This window comes from Lissotriton vulgaris, chromosome 1_1, assembly GCF_964263255.1.
Source record: "Lissotriton vulgaris chromosome 1_1, aLisVul1.2, whole genome shotgun sequence".
Lineage (NCBI taxonomy): Eukaryota > Metazoa > Chordata > Amphibia > Caudata > Salamandridae > Lissotriton > Lissotriton vulgaris.
The window spans coordinates 1,479,549,361-1,479,570,903 of NC_141685.1; the positions used below are offsets into that span (position 1 = coordinate 1,479,549,361).

The window sequence follows — 21,543 nt, forward strand, 5'->3', positions numbered from 1 at the left end:
CTGGCACGCACTACATGCGGCGCAAGAATCCGTTCTGGTGATCTGCAGATGAACTGCTGAATCCTTGGCCCCTTTTGGAATTCGCATCATTACCCAGATTGTAAATACATGGAACTGTTCAGCGGCCCCAAACATGACGGATGCATCTTTATGCTCACAAAACGGATGCAAGGAACAGTGAAATACTATAAACAGCTCCACTTTTTCTCAAAAATCATATGACCAACTTAAACTGATGGTTTCATTCTACACATGGCTACCTGATGAAGGCCTAACGTCGAAAAGCGCGTAGGATATAATACATTTTTCCAGCCATGGCAAATATGAATGCCTTTGATCATTGAGACTATGTTAAGACTTCAACCCATGATAATAAGTTTTTGGATATTTTATACCAAGAAAGGAACGAACGCTTTATCACTAGAAGGTCCTAAAAAAACCTGAATGAACAATATCAACCTGAGGTCTTTCCTACAAAAAATACATTGAAGAAAACAAGTTTTACATTGGATGGTTCATGTCTCGCATTAAAACTATATACAATTCTTGTATGATATCTTGAAAAAAATTGTGAAAAGATAGGCACAGAGTGAACGAGGGAGTATGTCTGAACGCTTAGATTAGGAATGATAGATAAATCATGTGGCTTCCAGATGAGTAATCCATTGTACTTGAATATATATGAATTGTTTTTCTAAAAATGTAAAAAATATTCTTCTCTAATTGCAATGAAAAAGATACAATGATATATTGTTGTACAAATATAATATATTTTTTTGATAATCAACAATTATGTGGTTGGTTTCATATTGATATTAAGAGTTAGAAGGTCCACTTTTGAAATGTATTTCCTAATTGTTTTCACACACATATGTCTTGAACCCTGATTTAGGAAATATTGTCAGGGGTACCCATATCTTTGCAAACACGCTAACAATTTTTGTACCAACCTTTGACATGCAGTCATACATGACCGACTGTTAATGAATCTTGAATACATGTAGGCGACTTGGTACAAATGCCATTTATACCCAGGTGCTTGCTACAAATGTCATTGCTGTCTAGCCCACCACCAATGCAGTTTTCTTGATCTGGGCCCTAGACAATAAAAGCCAAAGCCAATTGGTCTGGCGTTGTCCACCAGCCTTCTGGCAATTCTTGTTTTGTCATGGTTTTAGCAAACCTTTATTGTTTGTGAAGCTGTAGGGTGTTTGTGAATCCAAAAAATACATTGGGGCAGATTCACTAAGTGCCAGATGTACGACCTGCCAAATAGTGCCTCGCAAATTGTGTAGTATTCGCAACTCGTAATTTGTGAGGCGCTATTTGGCATGTACAACAGTGTGTTTAACACTTTGCGATTCCTAATTGGGTCACAAATTGCAAGGCTCATGAATATTAATGAGCCTCTCGCAATTTGCAAGGAATGACAGGCCCTCCCAGGGATGGTGGCTTACTGGGCTCAGCAGACCATCATGTCTGGGACTGCTTTTAAATAAAGCAGCTTTTTTTATTTTTAAATTCTGCCCATTTAACCTTAAAGGAAAACAGAATGCATTTTTTTAAGGGCAGGCAGTGGTCCCTGGGACAAGGAAAGAAAAAAGAAAGCATGCAGGAAAGAATTAAATAAATATAGAAAATGTTACACATGCTTCAAGTTAAACCCGGTATAGGCTAATTTTCTTCCTAGACAAAGTTTATTTGAGAACCATTGGTGAAATGGAGTTCAGAATAAATGTGTTCTGAAGAATTGTTCACTTAATGATTCTCATATATAGTAATATTTTGAAGCTTTTGTTTATGTACTGCATGCATATTAGAAAGAGCATAACAATGCAGAATAGTTTCAAATGGAAGGAATCTGTTTGGCTATGAAATTCCAGTAGTCAGATAAACAGAGGATAACCAAAAGGAATTTACAACAGCATTAGCAGGAGACAGGAACTAAAAAAGTGAACACTTCTAGTTGAAAAGTCACCTCAGACCAGGCAACACTAAATTAATTATACATTACAAACAGAACAATGGCACTGAAGGGAGCTGCCTTGTGTGCAGATGTGCTCATTGTGAAAAAGCAAAATGCAGTCAAAGTGAAGTTAAATAGTGTCTGAAGTAGGTGGACCCATTGCACCATGCGTATGCTTTAGCGTGTGGAAGCTAAATGTGAATGGCACAACAACAGACCAATGGATGAAAAGAGGTGGCTGAAAGACCCTTTAAGTAAATATATTATTGATATAATGTTAGTAAAATCAAAAGGTCTTGGCTAGAGCGAGACCTAAAAATAGTTCACACAGAGAGGGGTTCTTCAAAGTGCAGTTCTCACTTATCTAAAGGACTTCTAAAGAGACCTTGGAGTAGATTATACTATTGTCTATTCCTACCATTTTTCAGTGGGAGGTATGAAAATAAGGAAAAAAAACAGTTAAAGTTAGCTTTATACATGTTATCATTGCAGACTAGACACGCATTGACCACTGACTATGAGACTTATTCTTTTAGGTCTGGTTTGATAGAGCAGCTGTCCACCAGATCTATTGCTATCATTTCTTTAAAATATGCATAGGGTAAGCTTTGGCTCCAACAAGAGAATTATTTCTCTCTCATTTCAGGCTACTGGCATTTAGATGTATAATTCTACCTTCTAGAACTTTTGCTATTTTCTTATTTATACATGATTACATACTACGACTAGTGAACTAGCTAAAGGAGTCTCTGGTATTCTTTAACCGAGTAAAAGGGAGGTAGTTATTGTTGGAAATTATTTACGCTCTAGAAGGGAATCAGATGAAAATAGTTCCTCGTTGATTTCCTGTTAGCATTTTTAATTGTGAGCCTTGCTTGGATCCCTTTTTTGAGTTTCTCAATTACTTCCACAGCCAAGAATCAGTATCCCTGTTTTCGGTTTATCGAAAGAGGGCCGAGCTATATTACCAATGGCTCAATTGGCACATGCGTGCCTAAGTAAGAAGTGAATAGCGAGTGCCAGATTAAGAAAAGGCGGCCCTGGTACATACACTCTTTTACACCGTTTTTGTATCTTGCATTATATGTATTAGAGAAAAAAATGTTTTTACTAGTTCACATTACATAACGATTTTACACCAAGACAACAACGAGGGAAAATTACTGTGAACTGATTGCAAATAAAAATATCAATAGTTTGTAAGGGCAGATTACATAAATTTCCCTGGTGCCGGACAACACTGAACCTGTGCCAGGTAATGTTACTCCAAAAGAGTGACATTTTGCACCAGTGTGGTGGTGCAAATGGAAGAAAGTCACTGGTGGCAGTTGCCCAGACCAGTGAAATTGGTGTCACTTGAACACTGTTACTTAGAAATCATATTTTGTATGCAACAAAGAAAATTTAATTAATTTTCTTTTTTAAATTGGAGCAAAGTGATTTATAATATACATGCTGTTTTCCTTATAGAAAATATAGTATAGTGGCTTTCTCTAAAACCTTGCTTCAACTTTTTAAAGGTGGTGACAACTGTATTTCTTCTATTCCATACTACATAAACAAATTCAATTTTTGTTGTCTGCACAAAAACATTCATGTAATGTGAAATGGAACCCCGCCCACCCCTGTTTGGTGTATTCCCTGTTATGCAAGCAGTAATACTACCCCAAAAAACATTACACCTAAACCGGTCCTCCCAATCACAGTCTAAATGATATGAGGGGTCGGCCTATACAAGGCAGAATGCAGAACACACCATTTACAGAAAACAGTGTCTCTTTTCTTTGTTAATGGTACATATACCTCCTGTCTCCCAGAAATTGTCACTCCTCCCTACATACCGATCTGCTTCTCTTCTACCTCAGGCAGAGAAGGTACAGTGTTGAAAAGGTAAGACAATGATTTTGCTCTTACCATTTTGTGATTAGGCGTTTCACTAAAGCAAGTGTATATGTGTGCAATAGACGTGTCAATGTGCTGAGCTGGGGTGCAGTGAAACGAGTTGCAGGTGATCCGGTTACTAGTTGCTTTACACTTCAAAGAATTGGATGTGTGTGTCCCTCTGCAGCATGAGAACAGAGATGAGACTGTGCACCGGGGGTTATAAAGGAACAAATCAAGCAAGAATAGATTGTGTTACTATAGAAACCCCTCAAAACAGGAAATCACTGCTTGCAGCAGGGTTGGTGTGAGAAATTGGATCACTGGTTGACTGGGGTTGTGAGACCTGGTCCAGCAACAACCGCAATCTTTTTCAGGTTAAAGCTCAAGCAAATCCGAAATTAACCTGTGCTAAACCCACTGGTAGCTTGGCACAGATCAGGCAGGTTGACCGTAGAGGCTATCTGTAAAGTATTTGTGCAACAATTCAAACAGTAAAACTGTGAAAACACCAAAAAATAAATTCCCACACCAGGTTAGAACAATGTAGGTTAAGTTAATAAGTAAAACAAGACCAAAACTGCAAAACCCAAATCCGGAGAACCAAAGTTATGAATTTTTAACGAAATAAAGTGTGAAATAGAGCATAAAAGCATAAAGCGCTAGCCACTGCTATCTGATCGCGATTGACCAGGTCAAAGTCAAAAGTTCAGGCCGACCACAATGGCACGCAGGTCGGATACAACACCAGATTAGCCCTGCTAATGGTTTACCTTCAAGTTTTGTGGCAAGTATCCGTTTGTGTTGGAGAGGGTCGGGGGAGCAAGGAGGGGGTTGTGGGCGGATACCAGCCTTGTGTGGAGAGCAAGCCAGGCATTGCAGACGGGCAGGCTTGTGCTTCACGTTGGCGGTCCTCTGTGGGTGATTGATGCTTGCTGTTCAAAGAGATGGGCCGGAGGCAGCTTCTGCTGATTTTTGCGTGAGCAGTGCAAAAAGGCCCAATAACGGTCTCACAGACCCCAAAAATTTGAATTATGAACCGGTGAGCCACACCAAAGGTCCACAACCTGAAAGGCGGCACTAGGGTGACAGGAACTCGCTGCAGCTGGGTCCAGGAGCTGGTTGTGGAGAGTGTAATAACCTTGAGGCTCCGAGCATGAGGCCAACAGACTAGTCGCTAGTCACTCTGGGGTCCTGGGTTTAAGATGAAGCTGCAGGTCCAGTTTTTTTCCCCAGGTAGCAGTCCAACAGAGTGGCAACAGAGTGGCAGTCCCTGTAGCAGCACAGCAGTCCTTCTTCTTGGCAGAGTATTCACAGGTCTAGAAGTGTATTGAAATGGTGGTGTCTGAGATCCAGTATTTATACAGAGCTGTGCCTTTGAAGTGGGGAGAAGCTTCCAGAGGAATCCCTTTCAATTGCACAGATGCCCTGCCTATTCCTAGCCGTCGCTCCGGACTAATTATAGTGTATAGGCAGCTCTTTGTGTGGAGACAGGACACAGCCAATTTAAGTGTAAGGTGGCTTGGCCAGGCTACTCCCATCCATCCCGTCAGTCATGGCCCATCAGTCACACCAATACTCCCCATTGTGTGTGGCTGTCTAAGAGGAATACACAAAACCCAACTGTCAGCTACAACCAGTCATGTGAGCCAGAGACAGGAGGCAGGCATCAAATGGCTAGCGCAAAAAAATGCCAACTTTCTCAAAGTGATATTTTCAGAATTGTAATTTAAAATCCAAGTTCACCATATTTTAGGATTTTAAATTCCAGAAAGACAAAACATGAACTGGTCTTCACTTCCCATTTGGAAATTGCACTTGTAATAAGGCAGCTCCAATGTTATCCTATGGGAGTGATAGGTCTTGCAATAGTGAAAAATGAATTTAAGAGTTTTTCACTACTAGGAAATGTAAACCTTAAAAGGAATATGTCCTACTTTTTAAATATATTGCACCCTACCCTCTGGGCTGTCAATGCCCTACCCTAGGGGTATCTTATATGTACTAAAATGAAGGCTTGGGCTTGGCAAAAGGCTTATTTTGCTTGGTCGAAATGGCAGGTTAAAACTGCACACATTGGCTCTGCAGTGGCAGGTCTGAGACATGTTTAAAGGGAGACTTAAGTAGATGGCACAATGAGTGCTGCAGGCTCACTAGTACTTTTTAGCTTACAGGCCATGGGCACAGGTTGTGCACTTTACTAGGGACTTATAAGTAAATGAAATATGCCAATTGGGTATAAGTCCATGTTACCATGTCTTAGGAAAAGAGCACAAGCACTTTAGCACTAGCTAGCAGTGGTAAAGTGGTAAAGTGCACAGAGTCCTAAGGCCAGCAAAACCAAAGTCAGCAAAATCAGATGGTCTGAAAGCAAAACGTTAGGGGAAAACCATGCCAATGATGCCAGGTCTAACAATGCAGTATTCTTACATTAGGCATGGAGCACCTTACGTGTACACAAAGGAGACACTATGTGGAAGAAGAGGACACTCAGGAAATCATAACTTATTAAATACAAAAGTAAAATCCATGATACAGGATGCTGTCTCCTAAATGAGCTAGCTTCTAAAAGCACAAGTTCCAAAAGTTAGCTCAGTCCTTTCCCAGATTGTCCTTTCTCTTCTTCAGTGGCCTCTGAGAAATCTCATGTAGGCGATTCTTGCAATAAAAAAGTAAAGGGTACTCTAAAGTGTACATAAGCCGCATCACATTTTGCCATTAAAACCAGTTTATTTGTGATTTATGCTGCCCAAACTTTATTAAAGCCCTTATTTCACAGTCTGCAGGAAGGAGAAGATCCTAAAGTTATTTTGAGGAACATGAATTTACTGGCAAGATGTTTGTTGGGCACAACATTTGATTAATTTTGGTCTTCTTTAACTCCAGCAGATGCCTCAGTGGCAACAAGGAGAATATTATGGCTAAATATATGGAAGTTGGATGCTTCTGAGCATTCTTTGATTCACAGACTTCTTTTCAAAGGTCAGAAGCTGTTTGGACCAGTGATAAATGTCTTGATTCAGAAGACCAAACAACAAAACCAAAAGATAATCTCTGAGGTGGGGAACTAGAGGCTTAGGGCCTCAAAGGAGACACAGCCTCCAATATAATCCTTTTCACAAAGAGGCCACCCGAGTCATTTATGAACACATCCCCAGAACACTCGAACCAGGATGTTTCACAGTCTTATTCTATTAATTTCTTCCTGTCCGTCTAATCACTCTTCAGGATATACAAATAAAGTTGACGGGATTTACTCACATACCTGCCAGGTGTCATGCTTCATCGGTGGACAACCCACACTCTCCAAAACCATGGTTTGATAGAGAGCGGCCTACACCCTGAAATCAGGGAGGCACTTTACTAACTAAGGATCCATAAAACAAATTAATAACCCATTTGGTAACCCGGTGCTGATATTCTGGGCAATCATTTATTTATGAGTTTTTATATAGAGCGTACTCTACCCGGAAGTGTCAGAGTGCTTTACAATACACCAATAAATTACCCATACCTGAAAAATGAATGCGCCCGTCTGTAATGCAACTGGCGCTCCTGTAAAGTGCCCTGATACATTCGGGTCGAGTGCACTCAAAATATTTTAAAAAACTGCAAAAAATGTTACCACACTATTTTTGCCAGTCACCAACCGCCACTGCCAAAGTGTCAACTGGTTTCTGGCAAGGTGTCTCCTGAGAGTACACGGCATTTATCAGGACATGCACAGGATCCTATAGAAGTATACACCACTTGCAAACACTATTGAAACTAAACACATACTTGCTACTAGCTTTGCTCTCAGGTTCTCTGGTCACCTGTAGAAAGACAGTAGGACATGTATATCACATAAGCAGAATATATAGACAGACAGATTGTGACTTAACGTCCAACATACAAGAATAATAAAAACCGCATGCGGTGTGATTGCACACAGTTAGAGGCTTCCACAATATTCTTACCCAAGCTAAGGGTCAATTGAACCCCACGGAGGAAGGTCAGAACAAGGAATAACAATTGAGTTAACAGTAAAGTCTCCAATAAAACAGTTGTTAGCCCTTCTATAACCTTTCCTCTCTGTACACCAAATGTTCATAGCTCTTCCTCCCGATGATGGGTTGTACGTGTTGCATTCTCTCCCTGCTGGTCCCTCTTTATCTGTGACAGCAAGGAGAATATTATGGCTCAGAATTTGGAAGTTGGATGCTGCTCTGTGTTCTTTGACTGACAGACTTCCTTGTACAGGGCAAAAGCTGTCGGACAAGTGATAAATTACATAAATATTGAGAAATTATATGTGTCTCCTATATGTTTCTCTTTTGACCTAAATGTATTTTTATATTCTTTTTTGTATTGAGTGTATATAAAATATGCAAAGATTTGCTTATGCTTTTTTAACACAAATATGTTTTAAATTGTTTTTATGACATAAATAAATACTGCTGTAAGCAGTTGAGATGTTGTACATTTATGCTCTGATGATGCGGTATAAATATATTGTGTGGTTTTAATTGAGCTGTCTGACTTTGCCAAAGAGGATATTTGTTTTTTTGACTTAAGACAATTTGGTGCTCCACCACTTTTGGTTTCAAGGAGCCCCTTTCACTTGTTTAGGCAGCTTAATATTTTATCCTCTGTGAACTTTGACCTAAGGAGGGAGTCATTCTAGCTATTAGTGATGACATTCAGCTTTCTGAGCAGCAGCAACCCATCCATATGGGCTGAGAGACACCCCCCCTTCACCTTTTTCCAGGCAGGAAGAGTGTCTGTCAGGCTGAACAAAGGACAAACTGACACACACTGTTCTTGTTCAGGTCAGGCAGCCAGGAGCTGTGCTAGTGCTAAATGTTATGTTATGCTGTTATGTTAAAAGGGTCTTCTATAGCGCACAGCTACTCCAAAGGAGTGTCCCGGCGCTTTATATTTCATGACCAAAAGGAGACAAACAAAGCATAACAATAGAAGTTAGGAACAGAAGGCTTCCGAAGTTCAAAACTGAAAAAAGAGACACCCTAGCGGGCAAAGAGCCATGTCTTTAGGCCCTTCCTGAACGCCAGCAGATTGGATGTGCCGCGCAGGGTCAAAGGAAGAGAGTTCCACAGCTGCGGAGCTAGCAGCCTGAAAGATCACCCTCCGATGCGGGCTTTTTTTACTCGGGGAACCACAGCCAGAAAAAGGGATTCCGATCTCAAGGATCATGCCGGATGGTACAAGGCGAGCCTCCTTTGAAGGTATTGGGCTCCCGAGGCATACAAAGCCTTGTGGGCCAGTGTCAAGGCCTTGAATGTTATCCGCTTCCGGATAGGCAACCAATGGAGTTGACTGCAATAGGCTAGAGACTCTGGCCCGCCTGTGGAGGCCGAAAATGGCTCGAGCGGCCGTGTTCTGGACCACCTGTAGGCGTTGCAAGAGGTACTCCGGCAAGCCAAGATATAGGATGTTAGAATAATCCAATCTTGAGCCGATTAGGGCCTGAACCGTTGTTCTCCTGTGCTCCTCAGAGAGCAAAGGGAAGAACTTCCGGAGCATCCTAAGGATGCCAAAACAAGTTCCTGAGAGAGTCAAAACCTGGGATTTAAGCGTCAGCCCCTTGTCAAACTTGATTCCCAAGTTCTTGGCTGACTGGGACGAGTGCGCTGGGGGGAACATATCGGCAGGCCACCATCCATGCCAGTCCGGGTCAGATGAACAGCCGAAGAAGAGTATCTCAGATTTATCTGAGTTGCACTTGAGGCTGTTTAGCTGGAACCATTTGAAAACAGCCCCAAGGCACTCACGGATACTCACTCCATCAAAGTCTTCTCCCTTCCGGCAGGTGAAGAGGAGCTGGGTATCATTGGCATAGGATACGATCTGGGCCCCAAAAGACTCCCCCAGTGTCGCCAGTGGGGTCATAAAGATCTTAAATAGAGTCGGGCTCAGAACGGAACCCTGAGGGACTCCGACTCCCAGTGGCGGCATCTCGGCAGAGCTAGGAGAGGCCCAGACCGTTTGTCGGCGGTCGGCTAAGAAAGATTGAAACCAGCTGAGCACCGTCCCCCTCAGACCAATCTCATAGAGTCTTGCGAGGAGACCCTCGTGAGGGACGGTGCCGAAGGCCGCCGACAAGTCAAGCATGACCAGCATAGCTTTGCCTCCTGAATCCAGCGACTCCTTGATGGCCTCTGATACCTCCAGCAGCACCGCCTCGGTGCTAAAGTTGGGGCGGAAGCCAGATTGAGAGGCATGTAATAGCTCATGAGACTCCAAAAAATTGGAGAGCACGGCTGTACATGCTTCTCCAGGATCTTAGCCAATGCAGGAAGAAGCGAGATGGGCCTATAATTGGTGGGGACTTCCGGGGCAAGACTCGGTTTCTTAAGGAGGGGGATGACCATAGCCTGCTTCCATATCTGCGGGATCACCCCCTGACTCAAGGAAAGGTTGAGAAGCGGATTGGCCAGAGGATTAACAATCAATGCCATTTTCGCCAAGAATTTGGCCGGGCAAGGATCAAGGGGTGAACCAGATTTCAGATTCGTCATGAGTGCCAACGAGGAAGGTGCCGAGAGTGGCGGGAAAACTGCCAAGATTGGGCCTGATGGAGTGGGGTGGACTGGCACATCCACGAGGCTAGGATAGACATCAACCGGCCTAATAGGAAAGGAGTCCTGTATCAACTTAATCTTAGTGATGAAAAAGTTGGCAAGGGTGGCAGCCCATGACTCAGAGGGGGCAGCCTGGGCCGAAATAGGGCGCGGGGTCGTAAATTCTCTAACGATCAAGAAGATCTCCTTACAGGAGTTGGCTGCATCCTCGATTCTCCTGGCAAAATAGCCCTTTTTCTCCTTAAGAATTTCCCGGTGATAGACTTTGACAGTTGTCCTAAAGGTGAGCCTTGCCTCAGCATCATATTGAGACCGCCACACCCTTTCGGCAACTTTACACTGCCTGCGGGAGTGCGCCAGCGCTTCGGTGAACCAAGGGGCCGAGACCCGTTTCAATGTGGTTCTGGGGGGAATCACAGGGGCTAGATCGTTTAGCCTATCTGTTAACCACATCTGCAGGGTTTCGAGATCTTTGTCCACATCACCGGTATAGGAGACGGGATGGTCCTGAGAGGCCTGGGCCAGCATCTCCGGCGTTACCCGATGATACGCCCTTGATGCCGTTCCCTGATGTCTCATAGTAGTGGTTGCTGGTTTCCTAGTGCCTGGTATGTAAAAATAGGCTAGTCGATGATCGGACCATAAAACCGGCAACAATGCCGTCACCTCAACCGGGGATGTAGAGAAGACCTGATCCAGAGTGTGGCCTTTGTCGTGAGTCGGTCCCGAAAGATAGGGGAACAGGCCTAGAGGAGCTGTAATGTCAATCATTTTAGATGTATCCGGGTCAGAGCTTTCTTCCATGTGGAAGTTAAAATCTCCGGCCAGTACACAGTGCTCCGCTCTTAAGGTCAGCGCCAAAATTATCGATTGAAGTTCCTCAAAGAAGGATCCTGTCGGGCCAGGGAGCCTGTAAACTACGAGCCCCTTCAGAGATTGTTGGGATGACAGGGATATGGAGAAAGCAAGGGATTCAGAGCCCGTGATGGCCTCCGTATGGATGATGGAGCATGTGAAGGCTTTTTTCACCACGAGAGCCTCGCCCCCGCCTCTTCCAATCTCTCTGTCTTGCCTAAAGATGTTATAATCCGGGGGAATCGCAGTGGCAATATCGGGGTGTGATAACTCGCCTAACCAAGTCTCTGTCAACATCAGGCATACAGGTTTTTCAGTAACTAGGAGATCGAAGATTTCCTGGGCGTGTCTGCGACAGATCTGGTGTTAAGGAGTAAGCAGAGATGTTTTGCGTTCCCTACCTCCCTGCTAGATATAGGAGGCGGGACCCTGGCGAGATACCAACCGCATCCCGGACATTTGCTCTTGCCCCTATAGCGACCAGGGAATACAGTATGACAGGCGCAGGAGGACTTTTGGAGTGATCGAAGCTCCTGGGACGAATAGCGTCTCATGGTAGCGCTAGAGAACGTGTGTTAGAAAATCGAGCCAACCTGCCGCGCCATACGCCTCCGGGACGCTGACGGGCGTAGACGGGCAGGACTCTGGCACGACTCCGGCGCAGGTCCGGCGCGTCCACTGTACGCGTCCGCTGCGCGGAGAAGGGAACGTTCTTTTTATAGCGCTGCTAGAGCGCGTGAACGGCCTGGCCTACACCCAATATGGCCGCCAAAGCCAGATCCCAGCCCTCGGCGTCAGTGCTCGGCCGAGGGCGGTCCGGGGGTAGAGGAGGGGTGAAGGAACAACGAAGCGCCAAGGAGCGCTAGGAAGTCTCTAATCTCTAGCGCTTATTAATCAAGCGTAGAGATGCACAGCGTTTAAAAAGTCTGACACACAGTTTTAAAAGTACAAAGAAAGAGAGAGACCTCCCGGCTTCCGCCTCAGGAGGGAAAAGGTCACAACAGATGGTAATCCCTAGGCGGGGATTCAGTTCCCTTTTTATAGCGCTGCTAGAGCGCGTGAACGGCCTGGCCTACACCCAATATGGCCGCCAAAGCCAGATCCCAGCCCTCGGCGTCAGTGCTCAGCCGAGGGCGGTCCGGGGGTAGAGGAGGGGTGAAGGAACAACGAAGCGCCAAGGAGCGCTAGGAAGTCTCTAATCTCTAGCGCTTATTAATCAAGAGTAGTGATGCACAGCGTTTAAAAAGTCTAACACACAGTTTTAAAAGTACAAAGAAAGAGAGAGACCTCCCGGCTTCCGCCTCAGGAGTGAAAAGGTCACAACAGATGGTAAATGCACATTCTCTTGGCTGCCTGAGCTGCACTTTGCCTGGCTGAGGATTGGCCAGCTCTCTGGGCGTGATCTACTCAGCTTGGCAAAAGTGTATTGAGGTCCTCCCCCTCGTGACAAGGGGAAGCGTCACTGATTGCCTCTGACCTTGGCGCTTCAGTTTTGAGCCCTGAACTGTCCAGGGCAGAGGGTCAATCAGTGACACCTCGTCACAGAGTGGGGTGGGGTCAGCAGTTTCATTGACCCCATTTCACTCTGTGACAAATGAGGGACTGCTGCCTTTCCTCAGAAGGCAGCAGCCCCATCCCTCCTGGGACTTCCAAGGCTTCTCTCTCAGAGAGCTGCAGTTAAGGTAAGTTTTATGTGTTTATGTTTGATGTGTGCATGTGTGTATGTATGAATGTATGTATGTGTATTTGTGAGTGAGTGTTGTGAGTGTGTGTGAGAATGCATGGGTGTGAATGAGTGTGAATTTGTGCATGTGTCGCCCCCACCGTCCTCCCTGGTAAATTTACCCGGCGCCACTGTTTCTGAGGGTGAATCTTTTTACTTCCCTGTCCAACTTTCTGCTCCAACAGTTTTGCACTTAGTCATGGGAAAGCCAAGATGGGCAGTAGAAGCCCTATCTTGGCTGACTGGTCTCCTGTGTACCTTACCTCCCAATCTCCATTTCCCCAGTTTGCTATAGGAGGGCAGACTTGAAGTAATTCTAGTAGCCCCATTCAGGAGGACATGGATTCTGACTCTAATGACGTTAGCGGAACAGTGTACTCATTTTCTGCTATCTCTTTCTCTAATTAGGTATCTCTGATTGTCTCACAAAGCACTATAAGTACTACATTTGTTGGCCTGGAAGTTGAAAGGAGGGGTTGCAACACTTGGGTTATTCCAAAGAAATTACCATTTCTACTCAAGAGCCCAGGGAAGTATCTACCTAATCTGCTTTCTCAAAACATTGCAGTAAGTTTGAAAGTAGTGTTCTTTGAAGAATTCAGTGGCTACTTCTTGTGACTTTAGATCGTTTTAGAACAATGTTTCTCCCTTCAACTCTATCTTTTCAATGGGCAGCTGTTAGAGGTTTTAGCGAGCCTTTGATGACTTGTGAAAAGATTACTAAAGAATTTTAAGCTTAAGAGCCCAGTTCAGCTATTGGTAGCTCCTCTTTGAGATTTTCCCCCATCCTAAAAGGCCTTCAAGGGTCTCCTTTGAACTATTAGAGTCAGCAAGTTTGCAGTGGCTAACAGCCAAAATGGTATTCCCTGCGACTATTATGTCAGCCTGCAGGTTGGGTGAATTAGGGGCCCTGTCACCTCTTACCCATACATCAGATTTTTTTCCAATATGGCAATTCTCAACCTGGGCTGTAGGTTCAAATATAAAGTTAAGCCACAATTTCAATTAGAACAAGAAATTGTCCTTCCACACTACTAGTCTGGAGGGGAGAACAGAATTCCATTTTTATTGGATGTGATCAGTATGCTCCTAGTTTATTTAGTTAGAGCAGGGTTCTCCAGAGTCAGTCCTGGAGGGCTGGATCCATGCCAGATTTTTGGCATATCCCCTTTTAGATAAATGTAGATATCTTAAAAATCTGGCATGGATCCGATCCTCCAGGACCGGCTTTGGAGAACCCTGAGCTTGAGCAAAGAAGTTCAGGAGGTCAAATTCTCTTTTTTTTTTCTTTTTGCCTAGCAGACAAGGGTAAATAATGTCTATGGTTTGCCTTAGTAGATGGGTTCAGCAGACTATCTATACGGCTTTTGTTGCCATGGAGCTTTAGGTTCTAAGCTGCCTACAAGATAGATCCGCCACAAGGGCTGCAGAAACGTTGGAGGAAGCAAATGATGTTCCTTTAAACTAAATTTGCAGTGATGCAACATTGTCTTCTACAGACTCATTAGTGGAAAACTAACTTTTGCCATTAGGGGACAATACATTTTGGTTCTAGAGTACTAAAATTTGTTATGGGGTAAAATAATTGTGATCGCGGAAATATTATCAATAAAGTTTTTGTTCTTCAGCAAAACTCTTTAGGTATTCTAATTTGCTCATTGAGGAATTGCAGAAAAGAATCTTATATACATCCTCACGTTGCTTAGACTGAGTTGGGTGGGTCAGGTTTAAGGATATTCAGTGTGTACAGCATTCTGTCTCTGGGAGGAGGGGCGCCTCATGCGGTTTTAACTGCGGCGGGGAGTACTAAGACTCAGGCTAATGAAGATCACCAGTAAGTAATTATCAATTTCATCATCTTATGCACTAGTGCGATCTGCCCCAGCGTTTTGTCTCCATTACTGCCTAAAAATGCATGCCATTGACCGGACTACTGCTATCCACATCTATGTCTCCCTAAAATTGTTGACTTTGATAAACAAAATATTATACTACCGTGGATAGTTTTGGATACAGGGAAGAGTTTTGCATGAGCAGGCATCGTGGATTCATTTTAAATCTATATTTATATCTGCTGACACAATGCTTTCCTGTGTTCTGAAAACTTTATGTTATCTCAAACTTTTGAAACATTATCGTGGCATAGACAAGCAGTTTTGTTGTGCCCCATGGTAATACTGGGGAACAAGAAATTAATTCATTTTAATTGGCACATGAATTACCGAAAAGAAAAGACTAGAGTGTTCCTTCAGCTAGATAAAGGTGTGTTTTTAGAACCTGGCTAATAGTCGGCTACATCAAACTTTTGTAAATTCTGCTAAGAAAATGCACTTGCCAGTACCCCGTAATGTACTTGAAAAGAAGCAATTAGCAGTAAATAGGTACCCAGAAGGAGGGTCGTTTTTGGTCTCCTCTGATTTGTAAATATTTAGACAGCTTCATCTGTACCTTTTGTTGTCGAGCCAAATACCGGTGAGGCGCGGGGTTTTGCCCGTCGCCTCACCACATGCATATTTATGCAACTGTGTTAGATGCAGTGTGTTGAATAAGGCGAGACTTATTTAGAGCAAATATTTAGGACACAGCTAACAATCAAGCATTGTGATCATTGTTTAAAAAAAAGTTTATGTTGCACCCCAACCCAAACAAAAAGAGCCACTGATACACAATGCTTCGAATTAACAGTGCTGAGCATTCAAAAGTTTGCCAATTTGACACAGCCGAATCATGCCAATAGTCGTTTCATTACCGTATGTAGTAAGACAGATCACAAAACTGCCATAAAAGCAATGTTTGTGATATTCATGAGTAAAGCATGCATTAGAAAAGACAACAGGGCTGACCTCGTCAAGTCTGTGATTTTTTATGTCTTTATTTTGTGCAACCATATTTAACAGACACTAAAAGTGTAAAAGTAATAAAAAGTAAAAATGTTACCGTCTAAATATAGCATGTATTAGCAACAAAAAAATCACTAAATGAGAGCCAACCACAAAAATAAGTAATGCAAAATTTAATGAAAGCAGTAAAATGCCTACCAGCGCTAGCACTGAAATAAGTACTTTCTAGGTCGATTAGTGCATGTGCAGAAGAAGGGCGCCACAATGAAGAGAGCCAATTACTTAAGTTGGCTGTCCCACGGTTCTTGCTCTAGGCTGTGATAGGTGGAAGCCTAATGTGAATAGCCAAAAAACAGTCCAACGGATGAAGATGGCTAACTGAAAGTCCTTCTATAAGTGTATACATGTATGTATTGTATTATGATATTTGGGGAAAACCAGAGTTTGCTCAGACAGCGAAAGTGGGCCCTCAGCCAGACCTAAAAATAAAAACTATAAGGGTGCTGAATTGTGAGATGTCATTTCATTAAATTTATGACGTTCTAGAGAAGAAATTATTAGAATGTTTTCCATATATGGGACGAAAAAGTCAACAACAATAGGTTTTGTGTGAGAATATTCCCCCAATAAAGTCCGAGGCATATCTAAAGCTAATTTAAAAAAATTAAAATTCATGAATTTGCACAAAGATGGATTTTGCTAAACTAAACCAGAGAAATATAGTTTTGAACAAGCCTAATTAAAACTAGGGATGCACAAATGTCCAAAGTGTTTCTATTGTGAACTTCCAGTATTTGAATTTCACAGTTGCAAATCCATTTTCAGCTTCAACTATCACTTGCCATTTTGCAGAGAAAAATGATGCTAAGACAAACATGTGGTGGAGCAGGAAACTCCACAAACTGCTGAATGCCAATAATCGAGAGCTACATCAGACATCGCTCACATCAGACATCGCTCACATAATAAAAGCTTTCGACACCCTTATTTACAATATGTTCCTGCCTCTAATCATTATCGAAGAATGGATCCATTTGAGAAGTTTGTAAAAAGTTGCAAAGTCATTTTGTTAGGGGTTTGTGCATTACAAGTATCAGTCCATGCCTAGAAACTGGCCAGACCCTAATAAACCAAGACTATCAGCAAGTGAAAAAGAGATTTGCACAAAAATTAAAATCAATATGCTCGTTTTTGTAAAGTTTTGTTCAGGAGAACTCTCACTAACATGATACAAAGCATGGATGAGCTCTAAGATGTGGGTGCTGGCATGCTACCAGGAGGTTCTGCTGCAACTTGAAGCCAGAGATGAATGAAAGAATAAAACAACTTTTGCTGCTTTTTTTGTCATTACAGAGAAATCGCTAATTGGTTAAAGTGGATTTGTTTTTGTTTCTTTAGCTTTGCTACTAAATGTAATTTTGATCATGTTGTGATAACTAAAAAATAATGCTGTACACTCTAGCGTCCAAAAGTCGACTTTCAGTAAAGTTCATGTTAGAAACATATCCTCTTCTCGTCCATCACCTCCTCAAGTTCCACGCTAACCTGCTGTTTCCCATTTCATGGGCTTGCTTGTAAACACGTTACTCGTTTTTCTTTGAGCTAACAAGGTTTGGTATGGTTTTTTTAGCCTACAAACTCTGAAATATATTCTATCCCTTTTATATTAAGTGTTCTACTGCCCCACAGGAGTAAGTATCTGCTTTATAAATACACCCCAAAAAAACTCATATGAAACTAAATCAAGCAGAGATTGAGTGAACAAAATAGTCATGATGGGCCTGAAAGCAGTAGATCCAACATACTGAAAACATACCTAGATACCATACCCAAAAAGCATATGCCAAGCTATGGTTCTTGCATCGCACAGCATCCCTGAACCGTCCCACAACCACCCAAGAATAACCAAAACACCCACTGCCTATCAGACACTGACAGCTTCCTCAACATTATTCAACCTACTGTCACCCATGACAATCAGTTCTACACACCCTAAGAAGTGAAACCAGACTTATCTCTGAATCCCAATATCTTATTCAATGACTCCTTCCCCCTACTTTACAATGTTATAAAGTTTTACCCCTTGCATGCTGATGACGGCCGGGAGCCGTCATGGCACACAGTGCTCGTGTGCTGATGACGGCTCCTGGCCGTCATGACCACACCCGCGATCGGAATGTGCCGCACAGGCGCAAAATCGCGGCAGTATGCAAGGGGTTAACCAAGCGCCAAGAGTGAGAGACAGTCAGTGCATAAAGATCCAAAAATATGCAATCACCTGGCCAGGCAAACCACTAGTGTGTAGAACAAATCCACCCATTATGACATAGTGCATTACCTGTCTCATCTTCAGTTCAACCCATCAAGACAGAAAGCTTTGTGGGAAATCCCATCAACTGCAGAATTCTGAGTTCATCAACATTATTGTCATTTGTGAAGGCCTATCAACCCCAAAAAGCAACAAAGCACTAACAGTCACATCAACAACCATTTCGTCAGAAAAGATAGATTTTGAAAGGCTTCCTACAACATAATAAATGCACATTAAATCTCAAGTGTTCATTTTCATTCCTGATGGTGCATATTTGAGCTCCCATGCCGATAATGCCATAGGGCTCAAGCTGCACCCCACTGAAGAAAACTAAATTGGCCGAAACCGATCTAGGGTTGCTTGTGGTCCCACACAAAGGAGACAAGGCCTGGCAGTTCAGACTGACCTGTTCCTACAGGAGCAGAAACAAGACTGATTTGCATATGGCTGGCTTATACCTGAGGGGGATGGTCGGCAAAAAAAGGTAGGACTGGGTTGCGGTTCAGAGTAATTAACAGTGTCTGAGATTAATTCAAGCATTCCACTCATAATTATAGTGTTTTCGTCTATTTGAGCTCTTTGCCAAACCCTCTTCAATTGAACCAGAAAGCCTTCATTGCTAGACCTTATGAAGTGTGTGCCCGGGCAATGCAGTGGCCTGTCCTTCAGCTAACTGGGAACACACACATCCACCATTTCATTTCTGAAAAAAAATATTTCCGAAGCTTAGAATTTCAAAGCTCACCCTCTCATGCACCAGGAGCCTGTAAATACTTTTCAGTGAAGAAAGATAATCAGGGGCGGAGTTTCAAAACAGGCCGGCCACAACACAATTTACCATTGCGCTGTGAACAGCCTCTTCTTTTGGTGTGACCTGTAAAGTGACTTTGAATATTAATGAGGAAGGACTTGTCTTGTAACATTGTTTATACTTTTTTGGAATTGTTATTTCAACACTGGACTTTCCCCTTTTTGCTAACATAGTGGTAGTCCTTTGTTGTTGTTTATACCTAACCCGCTTACAGCATGTGCACTCAACACTTGCCGCTTATTATTTTTGAAATTCTGATGTTGCTCCAAATTCAATAAGGAGTGATGGTTACAATGTGCAATCATTCCCTTGAAATGGCAATGCAAAATAAGCTGTTAAGTCAACACTATTTAGGATCTATTGCCATGGAAGCGTTTAAACACAGTGAATGGATAAAACCAATCAGCCCGCAAAGGCAGGGTCTATTGGCGTTGCCAATGCTTTCTGTAGCATTCATTTTCTGATGCTTTTGTCAGAGATTGCTTACCGTTGCTACCGGGCGGCTTGCGGACTGTAAAATGAGTCCCTTATACATTGCAATGGTGGAGTCCCACCTGAATTACACTGCAGGTGGAAGGACATATTCAAATAGCCAATAGGAAAACAGTGAGGCGAAATACTTCGGTGTTAAGCCAAAATGTGACTTGCAGTGCAGTATGTCAATGGCTGAATGTTGTAGAGCAAATACGTCAAAGGCTAAAGAAAGCTGACCCAAATTCAATTAAAGTAAATATGGAACACAACATTCTGGCCATAAATGACACAGATGCTATACAAATCAAACCTAAAAAGCATGCGCATATATAGCTGTCCAGGAATAAATTAAGAAATCCCAGATTCATGAACGGGCTCTGAAATTCATGATCCCACATGGAATCAGCAACTATTTACAGTTGCTTGAATGTAACACTTATAGCCACAAATAGATGAGCCTTCACCACCCCCCACAGCCCCACAGAAAAAAAGGTCAACTCTCCTACTCAGGAGTCTTTAAATACATAAAGGTGATTCTGCTTGCAATGTGCACTGGCAAATTATATATACATATATAACTTATAGTGGATTTAAACAGACCTCTTCCTCTATTGGTCAGTTGTGTGATGTAACTCACATGTTTCTACTGCCTACTACAGCATGCAGTAATAGGTCAGCCCACTTAAGTCATTGACTAACTTCATTAAGAGATATGGCAATTTGTTCTTTCACAAGGAGCACATCTGCACATAAAGTAGCAAGCTTGATGGCCAAGACTACAATGGCAATGTGTGCTTTTGAGAAAAAAATATATATTTTTGCTTTTAGGATTTTTTTATATTGACGAGGGACAGATGCTCCCATGACAACTCATGACGAAACAAATCAAGTATTGGTGAAGTATTGGTTTTGCAAATGCTTGTTTAGTTTGGGATCATTCCAATAAAATCTCCTCAGCTATGGCTTTCATGAACTTTGAAAGGATACTTTTGTTAAAGTAGGTTCGAATGTTATCTTAATAGAATACAAAAATATCCCTTAGTCCTAGTTTCTTGAGAGAATTTGGTGTTTTTTGTAAAGGTATATACTTTGGCTGCAGTCAACAAGTGGCATAGTTTTCTTCAGTGCCAGTCGGGTATTTTCTGCAGTAGCCCAGCCGAAAATATAACTGTGGAAATGTCAATGGAAAACGCATCAAATGAGAACTACGTATAACGTTTACCCTTTGTTATAAATCGATACCAATTTTTACAAGAGTAAACTTTTGCAGAAGAAAACGGATTTAAAAGCTTTTTGAAGATATGTCAAATTTTGCAAAAGTTACAAGTAACCCAAAAACTCATTTCCTCTGGAGTAAATGGATTTAACCATTTGAACGCTAACTCAAAAGTTATTAAAGTCCAAATGTTTTACATATACAAACACATTATCTATAAATAGATGTATAAAGTAACAAATGAAGGAATCGGTGTACCTTGATTAAAAGTAAATTTGTAAACAGAAACATTTTGCACCTCAAGCACATAGATGCTGGCACACCTTTGCAAGTAAAAGGATAAGCTTGCTCGAAGAGTGTAAAAATGAAAAATACAGAAATAAACATCTGCGTGGGAGCACTGCGTCCACCAACACCCGGGTGCCTGTTTCTAAGCACTATAGTCCATAAGCGTAAGCATGAAGCAGCCCTACGCATAGCATGATTTGACATGTGCAGTCTATCTGATTATCACATCTTCTCTTTTCTTCACAGTGGCATCCCACCAAGCTCATTAGTGACGCAGCAAAGGTGGCAGAGTCCCTAGTGAAGGCAGGGCATCCCTTGGCTACAGACTGGCATGATGCTATACTTGGACTGTACTGGGCACTCGGACCCCAGGGCCCGGGGCCACTGCACCTGCTGCACTGTCGGCAACCACGCCCCTGAAGCACACGCCCAGAGCCCCCAAGGCAGTAGTCTCCCACTGTCCCACAGTGGAAGAAGAGCGGCAGTTCGGCTGGCACGCGCCCTCCTGTCACCCTGCGCCACAGAATACCTGCCATTGAGCTACCAAGCATGTCGAGCTCCCACTGTCCAGGCCGCAACGCAAAACAACAGTTA

At 42.8% G+C, this 21,543-nt stretch overlaps 1 protein-coding gene across 3 annotated transcripts in view; it reads right to left on the reverse strand.

Moving 5' to 3' along the window:
* MAGI2 (membrane associated guanylate kinase, WW and PDZ domain containing 2) overlaps positions 1-21,543 on the reverse strand; it is a 2,816,921-nt gene that overhangs the window by 2,794,143 nt on the left and 1,235 nt on the right. The window lies entirely within an intron of this gene.